The sequence below is a fragment of the Saimiri boliviensis genome, chromosome 2 (genome assembly GCF_048565385.1).
Source record: "Saimiri boliviensis isolate mSaiBol1 chromosome 2, mSaiBol1.pri, whole genome shotgun sequence".
NCBI lineage: Eukaryota > Metazoa > Chordata > Mammalia > Primates > Cebidae > Saimiri > Saimiri boliviensis.
The window spans coordinates 147089151-147106947 of NC_133450.1; the positions used below are offsets into that span (position 1 = coordinate 147089151).

The 17797-nt window shown below is 41.2% G+C and overlaps 1 pseudogene; it reads left to right on the forward strand.

Moving 5' to 3' along the window:
- The first annotated feature begins 15850 nt into the window (after positions 1-15850).
- Positions 15851-16245, forward strand: LOC101050270 (zinc finger protein 737-like; annotated as a pseudogene).
- Positions 16246-17797: the final 1552 nt, after the last annotated feature.

Here is a 17797-nt window from a genome sequence, read left to right on the forward strand (position 1 = left end):
TAAACTCAAGAAGGTACAGTGCTTTGTCTAAAAGCAAAAAAATTGTGTTGGAAGCTGCAAATGCTGTTTTCCAGAGTAGCTCCTGTTCATCATCATTCTTGAGCCTTCAATTCAGCACATCACATGCTGTGTGGGAAGGCAGAGCTGAGGATGTGCAGCCAGTCAGGATGCATGTTTTGCTTTTCTGTGATTGCTCATGAAGCTTCTGAATCATGCGTGTGCACGTGAGTGTGTGATATCAGATTCTTAAGCAGGGAAGAAAACAAACATTTTCCAGGCATCTGCTAAGTTTTACACTTACTGTCTCATTTAATCTTGACAGTGTCACTAAGCTGCCTAGAAACAGCTAACCTGATAAAACTAAAGTCTGAACCTGGGGCTTTGGCTCCAATACTGTATTCTTTTACCCACTGTACTGTTTTCTTGCTGCACTGGATAACAGCAAAACATCTGGGGATAAAAATAATGTTTTCAGGCTGGGCACCATAGCTCACGCCTATAATCCCAGCACTTTGGGAGGCCAAGGCGAGTGTATTGCTGAGCTCAGGAGCTCCAGACCAGCCTGGACAACACGACAAAACTTTGCCTCTACAAAAAAATACAGAAATTAGCTGGGCTTGGTGGTATACCTAACTACTTGGGAGGCTGAGGTGGGAGAATTGTTTGAGCCCCAGAAGTCAAGGCTGCACTGAGCCATAATCATGCCATGCACTCCAGCCTGGGCAATAAAGTGAGACACTGTCTCAGGAAAAAAAAAAAAAAAAGTCTTCAAAAATTTTCCAAAATCTTTTTCCAAATAAACGGTATAAGTTACAAAGCTCTATGAAGAATAACACAATTTGAAAATATCACAACAGCAAGTGGGAAATAAGATCAACATTAATTTTTTTTTTTTTTTTTTTTTTTTTTTTTTTTTTTTTTTTGAGACGGAGTTTTGCTCTTGTTACCCAGGCTGGAGTGCAATGGCGCAATCTCGGCTCACCGCAACCTCCGCCTCCTGGGTTCAGGCAATTCTCCTGCCTCAGCCTCCTGAGTAGCTGGGATTACAGGCACGTGCCACCATGCCCAGCTAATTTTTTGTATTTTTAATAGAGACGGGGTTTCACCATGTTGACCAGGATGGTCTGGATCTCTTGACCTTGTGATCAGCCCGCCTCAGCCTCCCAAAGTGCTGGGATTACAGGCTTGAGCCACCACGCCCGGCTCAACATTAATCTTTAACCTATTTGCAGAATGCTTCAGAATTTGCAGTGTGCCTTACCTATTCATTTTCCTTTAGCAGACTTGTAAAGAAGCCCAGGGAGATAACATGGTTTTGCCTAAATTCACAAAGCTCAGTTGAGCCTCTCCATCTCCCCTGTCTACCCCCATCTCACTCCCCCAGGCTTTCTGATTCCTCTACCTCATGCTTTTCAGCATTAGGATGTTTGTGATCTGGAAGTTGTCCGATCTAAATTGACTGTAGTGATTTTAGAAGGTAAATCAGTATGCCTTACAATTGGATTGTGATATTCCCATTCACAGATGAACTGACTAAGCAGAGTGACTTGTTCCTTTTTGCTAGTAAACAGGAAGGTGAGTACTAAGGTTCTGGACTTCCAGATTATCTCCCAGCCTCTACTTCACCACACTATTAAGAAATTACATTCTCGGCCGGGCGCAGTGGCTCACGCCTATAATCCCAGCATTTTGGGAGGCTGAGACGGGTGGATCACGAGGTCAAAAGATCGAGACCATCCTGGTCAACATGGTGAAACCCTGTCTCTACTAAAAAAAAATACAAAAATTAGCTGGGCATGGTGGCGCACGCCTGTAGTCCCAGCTTCTCGGGAGGCTGAGGCAGGAGAATTGCTTGAACCCAGGAGGCGAAGGTTGTGGTGAGCCGAGATCGCGCCATTGCATTCCAGCCTGGGTAAAAAGAGCGAAACTCCATCTCAAAAAAAAAAAAAAAAAAAAAAAAAAAAAAAGAAATTACATTCTCAAATCTTTTCACTTATTTTTTGAAAGGCACAACTTATTAGAATGTAGAAAGGGACTTTCCCAACTGAATTTCATGTACTGAATCTTTGCAACAATGGGGTATGTTTCATGCATTGCTTTTTATTATGCATGCTTCAGTGATGACCTCCTATTTCCTCCCTTGCTATATTCAATGGATCAGTTTTCTGAATGATTTCTTTATAAGAAGACGTAAATTCTCCTTTTTTTTTTTTGAGACAGGGTCATGCTCTGTTACCCAGGCTGGAATGCAATAGTGTGATCTTGGCTCACTGCAACCTCTGCCTCCAAGGCTCAAGCTATCTTCCTGCTTCAGACTTCTGATTAGCTGGTACCACAGGCACCTGTCACCACACCTAATTTTTTGTATTTCTGGTAGAGACGTGGTTTCACTGTGTTGTCCAAGACTGTCTCGAACTCCTGAGCTTAAGCAATCCACCCTCCTTGGCCTCTCAAAGTGCTGGAATTACAGGTGTGAGCCACCACACCTGTAAAACATTTAACTACACACTGGACGAGATGTTTTCTGGTCAGGAAACTTGCATTAAAATTTTTATGTAATGATCTAGGATCATATTCATTGTAAAAAAGAAATTCAAGGGATTTGAAGATAGGAGACAACATGTATACTTTTCCCCTCCTCAATCCTAATTTCTCTTTATAAAGACCACCCATGGTAACAGCTTGATGTGTTTCTCTTGAAGCCTTTTTTATTTTCTGTGTACTGTGTAATTAGTTTTTTCAAAAATCTTATAGGCTCATGGTTATACTTGTGGCTTGTCGTGGTACATAGTGGAGTTTTGATAACATCCAAGTTTATGCACACTGCCAAAGAGACACAATGACAATATTGCTAGAAGATGATGATCATTTTAAATTTGTGTCTCTTTCCCAGACCACAGTGCCTCAAGCAAACTATGACTTTACATATATGTGACATATGATATACATCTAATAAATCCTAGAACTATATTGAGAGTAGAAGAATCTTATTATACTTTAAAATGTTAAACCATTACTTTAATGTCAACATGTAGGACATCCCACAGTTTCTGTGATTCTGCTATTGGAGATCTTCATTTATTAGTAAACCATGAGCCGTGAGAAATGGAGACAGCCTCAGCGAGACACTAACTTAGGAGACAGTCTGTGGCTCTGCTCTTGCTGGCATTGCCATGAACTAGCTACGTGGCCTGGGCCCATTGCCGAGAAAGGCTTCTCTGATCTTGTCTTAAAAGGAGGATTCTAATGTGTGAAGTCCTCATTTAACTGAGGATGATGGTGGGACCTGGAGAGGCTGCCTTTCCTTCTACCCTCCTCAGTATGTCTGAAGCTTGCCCACTTCTTCCTGTGTGGGGACTCGGCACAAGTCCGAGTCCATGAGACCGGTGTGAGGCTCTATGGTGGGGTGTGTGAGGGCATATATGGGAGGCAAAATCTCCAAGCGAAATAGCAAAGCAATCTGCTCACCTCTGTAATTGCATACTCTGCCATCTTGTATATCTCTAAAAGTTCAAAGGTAGGAATCTTTCATGATCTTATACCTTTTGGGTCTTAGTTTCTTCATCTATCAAATTGCCTTGAGCCAATTTGATTTTTTTCTCATATGAATATCTAAAATATCTCAAATGCTGTGGCATTTCAGAGCTTGCAAAATTATCCAATTTATTAAAGTAATTTGTGCTTTTCATTAACAGAAAGTCATTTCACCCACAAATGAGGATAACTGGATGCATTTCACAAGAGAAAAGCAGTTTTTGCCACCTTGCCTTGCTGTTGAAAAATTAAATCTACAGAGCATGAGGAAATTAGATTATTCTTGGAAAATATCATTTTCTCTGAAAACTGTCCATGCCACCAGTTCCAAATTTTGTTGAATTACTACCTTCTCAACAGCATATAAAAAAATAGATCAGCAATTGTAATACTGAATAAAAGTTAGAAATTATGCATGGCACCAATAAAATAGGTGACATTTTTGTGGTGCCAGTATTTGTGGCAGGCTAAATAATGGCCCCCAGAGATAGCTAGGACCTAATCCCTAGAATCTGTAAATGTTGCCTTATATGGCACAGAGATTTTGCAGATGTGAGCAAGTTAATGATCTTGTGATGGGGAGATTATCCTGGATGAGCCAGGTGTGCAGCAAGCCCAGGAATGACAAGGAAAGCTAAGAAATGCTGGCTGCCTTTAGAAGTTGGAAGAGTCAAGAAGCAAATTCTCCCCTGAAGCCCTCAGAAGGAACCAAGCCTGATTTTAGTTCTATTAAAACTTATTTCAGACTTCTGACCTCTAAGAGAATGTGTTTTTTAAGCTGCTAAATTTCTGGTAATTTGTTACAGCAGAAGTCATAAACTAATCACATTATTTTTAAGACTTAGCATTTATTTAATAGTTTGATCTCAGGAGAAAGGGTGAAGAGTGTCTTTTTTTCTTCTTCTAAGAGACAAGCTTTCTTTCTGTCACCCAGGCAATGGCACAATCATAGCTCACTATACACTTCAACTCTTAGGCTCAAGTGATTCTCCTCCTTCATCTTCCCAAAGAGTTTTGGGATTACAGGTGTGAGCCACTGCACCCTGCTGACAAATGTCTTTAGGACCATAAGAAGCCATTTGGTTGAATATTCTTGGAATTCCTTTGGCTAAGAAGCTTGTAAGGAAAATCTATTTCTGATACAGTACAGAAAGAGATACTGTGATAGTCACTAACTCTTAGAAACAGGAAAAGTAAGAGATGGGGATGTGAAGGTATCTTAGCTCAGATTGCCATAACAAAATACCACAGACTGGGTGGTTTAGACAACAGAACTTATTTTTTTTTTTCACAGTTTTAGAGGCTGGAAAGTCTAAGATCAAGGTTCTGGTGAATTGGGGTCCTGGTGAGGGCTCTCCTTCTGGTTTGTAGGCAGCCACCATCTTGCTGTGTGCTCACATGACATCTTTGTGTGCATGCAGAGAGAGAGAGAGAGAGAGAGAGAGAGAATGCACTTCTATGTCTCTTCTTATAAGGGCACTAATCCCACCATGCAAGTCCTATCCCCATGACCTCATCTAACCCTACTTGCCTTCCAAAGACCCCATCTCCAAATGCCATCACATTGGTGGTTAGGGATTCAACATCTAAATGTGTGTGGGATATAGTCATTTAGTCCATAACACTTTCCTCATGTAACACGTGGTGTGAGGTTTTCAAAGGGTTATTCCCTTTTTCTCAGAAACTGGCAATCAGATCCCAAGTCTGATGACAGGGCACTTATGGTCAGAGAACTTCAGATGTGGGGCCAACTCCCTCGCTAAGGACATGCTGTGAGGCGCCATTCTGGAAGAACCTGTCTCATCCCTCAGTTGAGGGTTAATATAAAAAGCGTTCGGAAAGCAAGAAGTCATCTTTTGGGAACAGAGACTGGTAGAATGGTAGCCATATTTTTGTCCTCTCTTCCTGTGTAAATTTGAATATATAATATGCCTATAAGTACTTGTGTGTGTATACACACACACACACACACACACACACACTATATGTATATATAATAATGTAGATTACTGTATGACAATGCCTTGCATTCGTCGAGGATCATGTTTTTTTCATCACTGTGTATGCTCACATTTGTAGTCTCATCTGAGCTTCATAATAATCATGTGACATAGCAAATTAGTTTTATTATTTGCACTTTTCAGATTGACAAACTGAGATAATTGTATGGGAGCCATGCATTACATTGTTTAGCTTTTCCTTGAAGGATTCTATCCCATGGCTTAGCAGGCGTCCCCAAACTACGGCTCGCGGGCCGCATGCGGCCCCCTGAGGTCATTTATCTGGCCCCCCACCGCACTTCAGGAAGGGGCACCTCTTTCACTGGTGGTCAGTGAGAGGAGCACAGTGTGTGGCAGCTCTCCAGTGGTCTGAGGGTCAGTGAACTGGCCCCCTGTGTAAAAAGTTTGGTGACGCCTGGCTTAAGGTCACACTGTCTAATATGGTGGCCACCAGCCTCACATGGGTATTTAAATTAAATTAAAGTTCATTAATACTAAACACAAAATTCAGTTCCTCAGAGTCAAAAGTCACATTTTTCATGCTCAATAGTCACATGTGAACATTTTGGACAGGACAAATAGAACATTTTTATAATTGTAAAGATTTCTATTGGACAGCGCTGATTGTGAAGGTTAAGGAAAGAGTTTTCTAGCCCTGACCTCTGCCACAGAATCAACCTTCTCTTCTGCTTTGTGGAGGCCTGAATATCTCACTATTACCCCCATTTCCTAAATATCTCACTATTAGCCCTATTTCCTACTTTCTGCATGAGAGTAGAGCTGGGCAGGTTGGACTATAATATCTTCTGCTAGCAGGTAACACTTTGGATGAATCCCTGATTACCACTATCAGCCAATAGTGAGCAGAAGCAGCTTGGCACAGTACCAGCCATGTGTGGAGGATGTTGAAGTTGAACTGGAGATTTATAGAATTAATTGAAACATAATCAGGGCACCAACTTTGTTTATGTGACAATGTAGAGAAAGAGACTGTTCTGTAAGCAGGTGTCTGACTGAGTCCTGGAATTGGTCTTCCAAGATAGCAGACATAATTATGAGGACTTTTCAAACTCTACTTCCCCTGCATACTTTTGAGGTTTTCAGACGAACTTGGATTGAAGACAGTAAATGTCTACTACCAATGGTAATTATTACATTATCCAAATGGGATTCAAGGAGCACAGGGACAAGGGAAAAGGAAAAGTGTGAAATAAGCATCTTCATTTCTTCAATAAATATTTGTTAAGCCAACTATGAGCCAGACATTGTGTTAATTACTAGGGAGATAAAAAGAAACATATGACTTGGTCCCTATCCTTAGGGTCCTTAGAGGTAATTAGGGAGATTAAAACACTTGGTCATAAAAATAGCTTCCATTTATGTAGCATGCATTCCATTCCACAAACCATGCCAAATACTTTAGGTTCTTTCACTTAAAGCTTCTTAAAATCCTAGGAAGTAGCTAATTAGGCACCTGTCAAAGCAAAGATTACACAAGACTTAAGAAGATGATGAAAATCCCAGCCTCTCCTTTGTCTAAGGGTGAAGACAGCAGGCTACAGGAACAGACCTTATTCAGCATAGAGACACTTAAGTGGCCATTTAGTTTTATAAATAACAGTATTAAGAAGCTTTTTTTGACTTGATTAATGCTGCCACTCCTTTGTATGCAAAGCTCGTCCGAGGCAGAGATGACCTAATTTATATAAGAAGTTTGAGGTTCTTCTGAGAAGAAAATAATAAATACTTGCCCCTTACCCTACTTCCAGTATTTTCTCCCTGAGATTTAGAATTATGGAGGTTAGTTGGGGTGAACTAGCTGGGTCCCAAACAAGACCTTCTGGCTGGTGATCTGTGCCAGAGGTAAATGTGGATGTGCTTGGTCAGGGTGAGGGAGAAGTTTCAACATTGTGCATAGCTGTTAATGGAAATGCCAGGGTCACAATACAGTATACAAACTCTTAGTTACCTAGAATAAGGGAAAGGAAGCAGGTGAGTTGGGAGCTTTATTATACACACACACACACACACACACACACACACACACACACACTGAATGGAGTTTCTGGGATGTTCAGCAGCAATCTGTAGATTTTGCTGAATCTAGTATTTCCCACAGTTATTTAGTGAAGTATAAAGAGGGAGAGGTAAATGTTGTATACTTTTGTTGTGAGCATCTAGTGAATTAATATTCCACGGAGCATTTGAGAAATGCTATAGAGATCTGTCCTATTCAGGTCTTTCCTCTGCATCCCTCAATACATGTGCATGAGTTTGCATATGAAATGAATAAAGGAGGGCTAGCTAATATTTGCATCTCAGCATCAAGAGATGAAATGACTTCAACTAGAACACGTGAAAGCATAACTGCCAATTTATATGCTGAAATTGAAATGAGGGTAAAATATAAAAAAAACAAAATCAGAGATATAAATAGTGGGCCTGAGAGATCTGTTTTAATAGCGGTATGTCGGAAGAAGGCTGTGGGATTTCTCAATGTCAGAAAATTCAATAAGAAACGACGGTGCTATGACCAAAAAGTCATGCAAAATTGGAAGAGGATGCTTCATTAGAATCTAGAAGACGTTTCACTTGCAGAGTGTGGGCTGCAGGAGCCCCACCGTGCTGTGCTGTTGTGTTCTGCTTGGATTCTACTGCTGGGGACATATTTTTTTTTTTTTTTTTTGTCTTTTTGAGATTTGTGTAGCAGAATTCAAGCAGCAGCCCTTGCTCTCTGAAGATGATGGTGGTAGAATCAGTAACAGACAGCAATGACAACTATCCTTGTTCTGTATTCTACATCCCTCTCTTCTTCCTGACTATAGACTAGTGGTGGCCTCCAGCCCATCACCAGATGCTAGAACACTGATCCACCATTTTTCACATAGGTATTTCTAACACATCTTGCTTTGTGGCACTCCTTTTGGCAGGTGGGTGATTTGGGCCTCTCAGATGTACTGGTGACTCACCTAATATCCCCAACTGCTCCTTTTAGACCTTTACTTCCCTAGCTCCTCCTATAATTTTGTAATTCTTCTATTAATATCTTTATTCCATAACTCATATCTGCTTCCTCAATTGAACTCTAATTCAGTTACATAACAATAACCATAACAACTCCTACATATGTGTGTGCGTGTATGTGTGTGTGTGTGTGTGTGTGTGTGTGGTGTGTGTGTATATATATATATATATATTTTTTTTTTTTTTTTGAGATAGAGTCTTGCTCTGCTGCCCAGGCTGTAGTGCAGTGGCATAATCTCAGCTCATTGCAACCTCCGCCTCCCAGGTTCAAGCAAGTCTCGTGTCTCAGCCTCCTGAGTAGCTGGAATTACAGGCATGCGCCACCATACCTAGCAAATTTTTGTATTTTTAGTAGAGACGAGGTTGGCCAGGCTAGTCTCAAGTTCCTGACCTTGGGTGATCCATCTGCCTCGGCCTGTCAAAGTGCTGGGATTACAGGCATGAGCCACCGTGCCCTGTCATGTTTAGATATTATTCTTCTTCTGTTTCTGAAGGATGCTTACTCAATGCCAGGCACCATTCTAAGATACTTGCATATAACTTATTTATTCCTTATAGCAGTTGTGTGAGGTAGATACTATAATTATTTTTATCCTACAGATGAGAAAATGAAAATAGTAAGATGTGAGATCTGCCAAGGTTTCTCAAGTTAGTGAATGCAGCACCAAGACCGAACCATGACTTCTGGCTCTGGAGCCTTTTCTCCTAACCACTGCAGAGATGAGACTTATCAGAGTAATAGAAGATCCTGGAATCACATCAGTAAATCAGTGAGAATTAATGAGGATCTCTAAAACATAATTCATATTAAAGATTTTCAAATATTCAGGGGGAATTGTAAGGAAGAAAAAGTAAGCTTGTTTATTCCTATTCTTCTGGGAAAACCCACAAATATTCGGTTAAAATTGGGGAAATGGATTTCAATACTTTAAAACACTCTAATTAATAGAGTTGTTCCAAACTGTAATATCTTGCCATGCTGATACAGTGCAACCAAGAAATGGAATTGTCACCAGTCAGAAAGATGGCCTGTGACGTTTGGCTCCATTATGAATGTTCTTTCATTCATTTAAGAAATGATTTTTGAGTACCAGGCATTATGCCCACACTGGACTAAGCAAACAGACATGATTATAGGTAATGTCTACACTCCAGTAAGCATAGACAGTTATTAAGCAGTGACAGAAATCATACAAACACACATACACTGAAAATATAACACAATTAGTGATAAACACTCTGAAGGAAAAGTTGAGCACACAGAAGAGAACATGACCTCATCAGCGGATTCAGGAAAACCTGCATTTCATTTGCTCTGCATCTTCTGGATAAATAAGAGTTTTCTGGGTGAATTCATGGGGAGATGATGGTGCCAGGCAAAAGGAGAGTCTGTTCAAAGATCCACGGACAAGAAAAAACATGACATTTTGGAGGAGCAGAAAGAAAGCCAGATGGTTGAAGTGCATAATGTTGGCGAGAAAACGAAACACGATAGGGCCAGACAGGTAGGTGGGGCAGATCACATAGAAGCTGGTGGGCTGGATGTTCATCTTTAGCCTAAGGGACCACTGGAGGATTTTCATAAGGAAGTTGACATGAGAATCATGGATTTAGGATGCAGTGGAAAGACAGGTTAAATGTGGAACAAGCGAAGAGTTAGAGGGCTCTTAAAATAGTTCAGCTGAAAGATGAGAGTTATCTAGGTTTGCACAGAGATGAAGAGAAGATACTTTTTTAAACGCAAAACCTATAGGATTAAAGTGTTCTATTGACAATGGGAAGAAATAGAGAGAGGAATGACAAGGACAATTTCCAAGGTTCTGATCTGTTCATCTGGGTACATGAACTTTAAGATGCATTGAGATAAGAACATGGAAGAGGACTGAGTTCGAAAGACAAAGGGGAAAGAGGAGGTGAGGTTTGAAGAGACTTTACATGACTGCATTCGAACTGTTCAATAGAAGTGTTAAGCAGGCAATTGGGTTGTTGGGTTGGGGCTAGAGAGAGGTGTGGCCTTGAGATAAAAATCTTAGAAGATAGCCAGGCGCGGTGGCTCAAGCCTGTAATCCCAGCACTTTGGGAGGCCGAGGTGGGTGGATCACGCGGTCCAGAGATCGAGACCATCCTGGTCAACATGGTGAAACCCTGTCTCTATTAAAAACACACACACAAAAAAAATTAGCTGGGCATGGTGGTGCGTACCTGTAATCCCAGCTACTCAGGAGGCTGAGGCAGGAGAATTGCCTGAACCCAGGAGGCGGAGGCTGCGGTGAACCAAGATCGCGCCATTGCACTCCAGCCTGGGTAACAAGAGCAAAACTCCCTTTTTTTTTTTTTTTTTTTTAAAAAAAAAGAAGATGATAAGTGCGTGAAGTTGGAGATGGAAGCTAGGGAGGTAGCTGAGAGAGAGCTTAGGGAAAGGATGTAATGTAAGAAGAAAAGAGGGGTCAGGGATGAGCCTGGAGGAGCTCTAATGTTAAAAGGCCTGTTAAGGGAGGATGTGTGGGCGAGGGGCCTGGGAAGGCGTGGTTAGAGTGGTAGGAGGAAAATCAGGGCTGAGTGCTGTCTTGGAAGCGTATAGCGGAGAAATATTTTCAAACAAGAGAAAAACATATGATCTCAAATATAGCTTTTGGCTCTGAAATTTTTTGCTTCTATGTTTTGGAAAATAATAGTATGCAATTTTCTTTTCTTTCTTCTTCTTTTTTTTTTTTTAGAAGGGAAGGGAACATCTCAAAATTTATTTGATGAGTCTGTAATCATCCTGATACCCAAACCAGACAAAAAAAATAAAGAAAGAAAGAAAAGAAAAACAGATCAACATCCCAAATGAACATAAATACAACATTCCTTAACAAAGCGTTAACAAGTTGAACCTGCCAGTTTATACAAAGGATACCATACCACAGCCAACTGGGCTTAAGCATGCAATTTTCTGTGGAATGGTTCTATCTCGAACATCCCTCAGTATAATCACTATATAGTCAAGAAATGGCTCTCTGTAAAGCTGGACATTTGTACAGTGCTTCCACAAATACTGGCCCTTACACATTTGAAGAAGAATCAGGAATCTGTGTTTCAGTTGTTCCTGAATAAGGAAATGAGGAAACTGAAATTCAGAAAATTAAGGGTTTTGCCTTAAGTTATGTAAGTTGAGAAGACTTGCTGATTTATTGGCCAATAAATTTTCTTTCTCTTCTATGTTTCCTCATCCATAGTATAATATTAAATTTCAGCCAGTCTCTCTTTAAATTATGAGAAATTCTAAATGATTAACATGTATAGACTTGACTGTATGTATTACTAAAGTTCACAGTTTACTAATCTTAAAGTTGTATTGGCATATGACTGAAAATATATTTTAAAAATCATTATTATCTAACATTAAGAAATCTATCTAGGTTGGGCATGGCGGCTCATGCCTGTAATACCAGCATTTTGGGAAGCTGAGGCAGGTGGATCACAAGGTCAGGAGTTTCAGACCAGCCTGGCCAACATGATGAAGTCTGGTCTCTACTAAAAATACAAAAATTAGCCAGCATGGTGATGTGCACCTGTAAACCCAGCTACTAGGAAGCCTGAGGCAGGAGAATCACTTAAACCTGGGTGGCGGAGGTTGCAGTGAGGAGAGATTGTGCCACTGCACTCCAGCCTGGGTAACAGAGCAAAATTCTGTGTTAAAAAAGAAAAAGAAAAAAGAAATCTATTGGTTGGGTGCAGTGGCTCATGCTTATAATCCCAGCATTTTGGGAGGCCAAGGCAGGTGGATCACTTGAGGTCAGGAGTTTGAGATCAGCCTGGCCAATGTGGTGAAATTCCGTCTCTACTAAAAATACACAAAAATTAGCTAGGAGTGATCTCAGCTACTTGAGAGGCTGAGGCAGGAGGATCACTTGAACCTGGGAGGCAGAGGTTGCAGTGACTTAAGACCGTGACACTGCACTCCAGCCTGGACAACAGATTAAGATTCCGTCTCAAAAAAAAAAAAAAAAGAAAGAAAAGAAAAGAAATTTATCCAGATGTAAAATTACTACCCTTTTCTTTCTTTTCTTTTCTTTTTTTTTTTTTTTTTTGAGATGGAGTTTCGCTCTTGTTACCCAGGCTGGAGTGCAATGGCGTGATCTCGGCTCACCGCAACCTCCGCCTCCTGGGTTCAGGCAATTCTCCTGCCTCAGCCTCCTGAGTAGCTGGGATTACAGGCACGTGCCACCATGCCCAGCTAATTTTTTTTTTTTATTTTTAGTAGAGACGGGGTTTCACCATGTTGACCAGGATGGTCTCGATCTCTTGACCTTGTGATCCGCCCGCCTCGGGCTCCCAAAGTGCTGGGATTACAGGCTTGAGCCACCGCGCCTGGTCTACCCTTTTCTTAAAGAATCGTTACTTTCTCTATATGTAACGTATCCGTTCCGTACTTTCATTCTCTTAGTTCACTGCCATGGAAACGTGGCAAAATTGTAAGGGGTCATGGTCAAATCTGTAGTTGTTACAAGGTGAGCTCCCCATTGGTGATACCTGCAACTGAGGTAACCAACTGAATTTTGGCTTATGGCACTAGTGTAGTAACCAATTTTGAGCCAATGCTAACCTCACAGGTCAATTAAAAAGGTAGAACAAGGTTTCCTTATAGATTAAAAAAAAAAAAGGCTTTGCTAAGCTAAGATTGACAACAAAAATGAATGCAACACACATAAAAGTCAATCATGGTTTAAGAAACAATTCTCTTGACTTTAGCCATAATCTGTTAAGGGCATTGCAAGAAACTGCTTAGAAAAGTATTGAGGAGAACAATTTTGTTAAGAGAAGAATTTACCACTTAAATGTGCACATTGTCCTGGAATGCAACTCAATTCATTAAAACAAAACAAAAATGAATAATCATCCATCCTTTTATTTCAGAAATTAAATATTAAATGAGATTGTCAAATTTTACTAAGGTTCAATACTGTAGACAACTACCTGATACTTCAAAATATTTTTGTATCTCAGGTCTACAAACTCAACAAATAATTTCACTTCCTCACTGGGCTTAGATTGTATAATAACAGTCTCCTCAGCCCCTTCTCTCCTTGCTCCAACACATGGCTCCTTGGAACACCCTCTATCCCCACAGACCTATAATCTCACCCGTATCAATGGCTTCTCTTCTGTAAGTATATAAAAATGTATATTTTGTTTTATAAATATGAAAAATCATTTATATTTTATAAAATGGCTTTAGATCACATTTACTTCTCTGCAACTTACTATTTTCCATTGGATCCTATTGATTAGTTTTTACATTTCCTATTTTATGTATTTACATAAATTTTTGTTAACAGATACAGACAACTCTGGTGCACGAATGAACTCAAAACTAGTCCTCTGTTGTGCTTCTGACACCCGAGAGGGCTTCTCAGCACAGTGACAGAAAGGAAGCCAGAGTCCAAAGTCTGTGTAACATAAGGGTCAGCAAACTTTTTCTTAAGGAGTCAAGAGTAAGTATTTAGGCTTTGTGGGCCACTTGCAGTTACAACTACTTAAGTCTGCTGGTGTGGTGCTAATACAACCACTGATAACACATAAATGGATCAATGTGGCTGTGCTCCAATAAAACTTTATTTACAAAAGCAAAAAGTGGGCCAGGTTTGCCCCACAGGCCACAGTTTGCCAACTTTAATACAGATCTTTGTTTCTCCTATAGTGTCAGTCCACGATGCAGCAGACTCCCTTCTTTCTGGTCCCCCTCCTCTTTCTCTTCCCTCCTAGGCCCCACAGACTCCTTTGCTCTAGTACAGGACTCCCAGTTCTATCTTAGAAGGGTAGATTTAGAGGTTCTGTCTGTAGTTGTAAAAGGCCTCCAAATTTTTCATGCTGAACTACCTATAAGACAAACAAACCTCCTGCTAAAGTTAATTGTTTCTCCAAGCACAATTTGCTTAAAATATTTACCATCTGGCCCTTTACAGAAAAAGTTTGCCAACCTCTGTTTTACATCTACCGTTGAACACAGGATTCTTCTGTTACCACAAAGGAACTCCCTTGTGCTACCCATTTAGGGTGGCAATCCCCCAACCCCACCTCCACCTTATCTTTGACCCCCGGCAACCACTAATCTATTCTTCTCTTCTATTGTTTACAATTCTGTTTTTTTTTTTTTTTTTTTTTTCATCTTTGTATCTGCATCACCATGAGAATCTGGCACACAACTACTTAGGAACTATTTGCTGAATGAATAAGTATAAATGATGTTAAATACTCTTTTTAAAATAAACATTTTCAAATAAAATATTTCATGTTCATTAACAAAATTCTGATAGGTTGAAAATTATGATAAGGTTCAAAATAATTAAAATCAGTTATACTAACATTTAAAAAAATAATGTCTTCTGAATTTGTAACTGAAGCCCACAAAATAAGTGAGCAAAATGTGGTTAAGATATGGCAGTGACCCCAACAGAGGGTTTGTTAATTGTGCTACACAGGAAGTGTCCTGGCACTGCACAATGGGCAGTTTTTCAGTTCTCACCCAAATCAGGAAGTTAGTGCAACCAAAGGAGTTTAAATGGCCCTGCCCTTTACTGTCCCACAGCAGAGACGACTGGGGCTGTGAAGGTCTGTGAGATCTGTGAAGACTAAGATTAGGTCAAGTCTGAAACCCACAGCTGCTCACTCTCATTTCTAGGATCAAATCTTCAAGAAGTCCTCTGGAATGGAGATTTTGCAAGGGAAACTTTGGATAAGTTAATAAGTGAGGAGTACCCCTGCATATCGTATCCAATACAAACAGCAAAAGCTACACGGAGGACCGTTAGCTGAATCCAAATGCTGCAAGAGTAAAGTGGATGAGGCTGGTGGTCCTCATATCGAGCCACATCAAGAGTTTCTAAGGACTGTATAGGTACAGATTTAGATACTCAGTTTTAGACCTTCAACTCCCATATATATTCTTTCCTGAGATTGCAGTAGCTAAGATTGAGTCTGAGTACAACAATTGCTCTTTTCCCATTTGACAAAGCAAAGGCATTCCTTTTCATTCATCCACAAATCTTTTCTGGTCTATATAAACTTAAAGAATATCAAATAAAAGAGAAGGCTCCATTAGGAACCAATCGAGTCACCATAACCTGGTAACACTTCCTGTCTTATATATATTGCAGTTAAAGGTGAAGCTCTGGGGCTTTGTCTCTTGCTGCAGCTGGAGTTCGCGGTCTCATCTTTGCTGTTCCATGCCCTTTTCTCATAGAGGTCCTGTGACCTTCTGGTACTGGAGATCCACAGCTAAGATACTAGGACCCCCTTGAAGCCTAGAAATGGGAGTGCTGACGTTTAGGGATGTGGCCACAGAATTCCATCTGGAGGAGTGGCAATGCCTGGACACTGCACAGTAGAATTTATATAGGAATTTGATGTTGGAGAACTACAGAAACCTGGTCTTCCTGGGTATTGCTGCCTCTAAGCCAGACCTGATCACCTACCTGGAGCAAGGAGAAGAACCTTGGGATGTGAAGAGACATTAAATAGTAGTCAAATCCCCAGCATTTTAGGGGACTTCTGCCAACATGACCAAAAAGGAACAGCTCCAGAGCGCAGTTCTCAGCAAGAGCAATGCAAAAGGCGAGTGATCTTCACATTTCCAACCCAGGTACCAGGTTCATCTCAATGGGGCTGGTTGGACAGTGGGTATAGCCCAAGGAGAGCAAATTGAGGCAGGGTGGGGTGCTGCCTCACCCAGGAAATGCAACAGGCCGGAGGGCACTCCCTCCTACCCAACAGAGGCCATCAGGGACTTCCAGTCACTCCAAAGCTCTGGTTCTGATGCTGTGCTTCTCCTACAGTCCTTGCAGCCCACAGACCAGGAGATCCCCACTTGCTGACAAGCGCCATGCATTTCCAGGGGAATCTGGGTGGCCGATTCAGCCAGCACTGTGAGTTCCCAGCACAAATCTGAGCAGCTGTTTTGACTGGTGCCTGGAGTGCCTGCAAGACAGAGTCACCCATACACTTGAGAGAAAGGGGGCTGAAGATGGGGAGCCAGGTGATCTGGCTCCATGGGTCCCACCTCCATGGAGACCAGCAAACTAAATCCCTCTGGCTTGGGATTTTCTCAGCCAGAACAGCAGTTTGATCTCAACCCTGGATGTCAAGTGCCATGAGGGGAGGGGTATCTGCCATTACTAAGGCAGTTCTAACCTTACCTCTGTAAATGAAAGCACAAAAAAGTTTACACAGCAGCTGGGGGAGCCCACAGCAGCTCAACAATACCTCTGCAGGCAGATTGTGACTAGAATCCCTCTTTGCTGTGCAGAGCATCTCTGAAAAAAGGCAGCAGCCTGTCAGGAACTTATAAATAAAACCATACCTTCCTGAGACAGAGCACCTTGGAAAAGGAGCAGTTGTGAATTCCACTGCAGCAGACTTAAACATCCCTGCCCAGCAGCTCTGAAGGGAGCAACAAAGCTCATAGCACAGCACTTGAGCTCTAACAAGGGAGACTGCCTACTCAAGCAGCTCCCTAACCCCGGTATATCCAAAGTCACTTCATACAGGAAAGCTCTGGCTGACATCTGGTGGGTACCCTTCTGGGACAAAGCTACCAGAGGAAGGAACAGTCAGAAATCCTTGCTGTTCTGCACCCCACCTGCAGGTGATTCCCAGACAAGCAGAATCTAGAGTGGACCCCCAGCAATCCTTCAGCAGAGGGGCCTGACTATTAGAAGGAAAACTAACAAACAGAAAGAAATAGCCTCAACATCAACAGAAAGGACACCCACTCAGAGACCCCATCTGAACTTCACCAACTTCAAAGACCAAAGGTAGATAAATAGATGAAGATGGGAAGAAACCAGTGCAAAAAGGATGATAACATCAAAAACCAGAATGTCTCTCCTCTTCCAAGGGATCACAACACCTCACCAGCAAGGGAACAAAACCGAATGGAGAATGAGTTTGACAAATTGACAGAAGCAGGCTTCAGAAGGTAGATAATAACAAACTTTTCCAAGTTAAAGGATCATGTTCTAACCCAACGCAAAGAAACTAAGAACATTGAAAAAAGGTTAGATGAAATGCTAACTAGAATAAGTAGCTTAGAGAAGAACATAAACGACTTAATGAAACTGAAAAACACAGGACGAGAACTTCAAGAAGCATACACAAGTTTCAATAGCCAAATTGATCAAGCGGAAGAAAGGATATCAGAGATTGAAAATCAACTCAATGAAATAAAATGAGAAGGAGGAATTAGAGAAAAAAGAGTG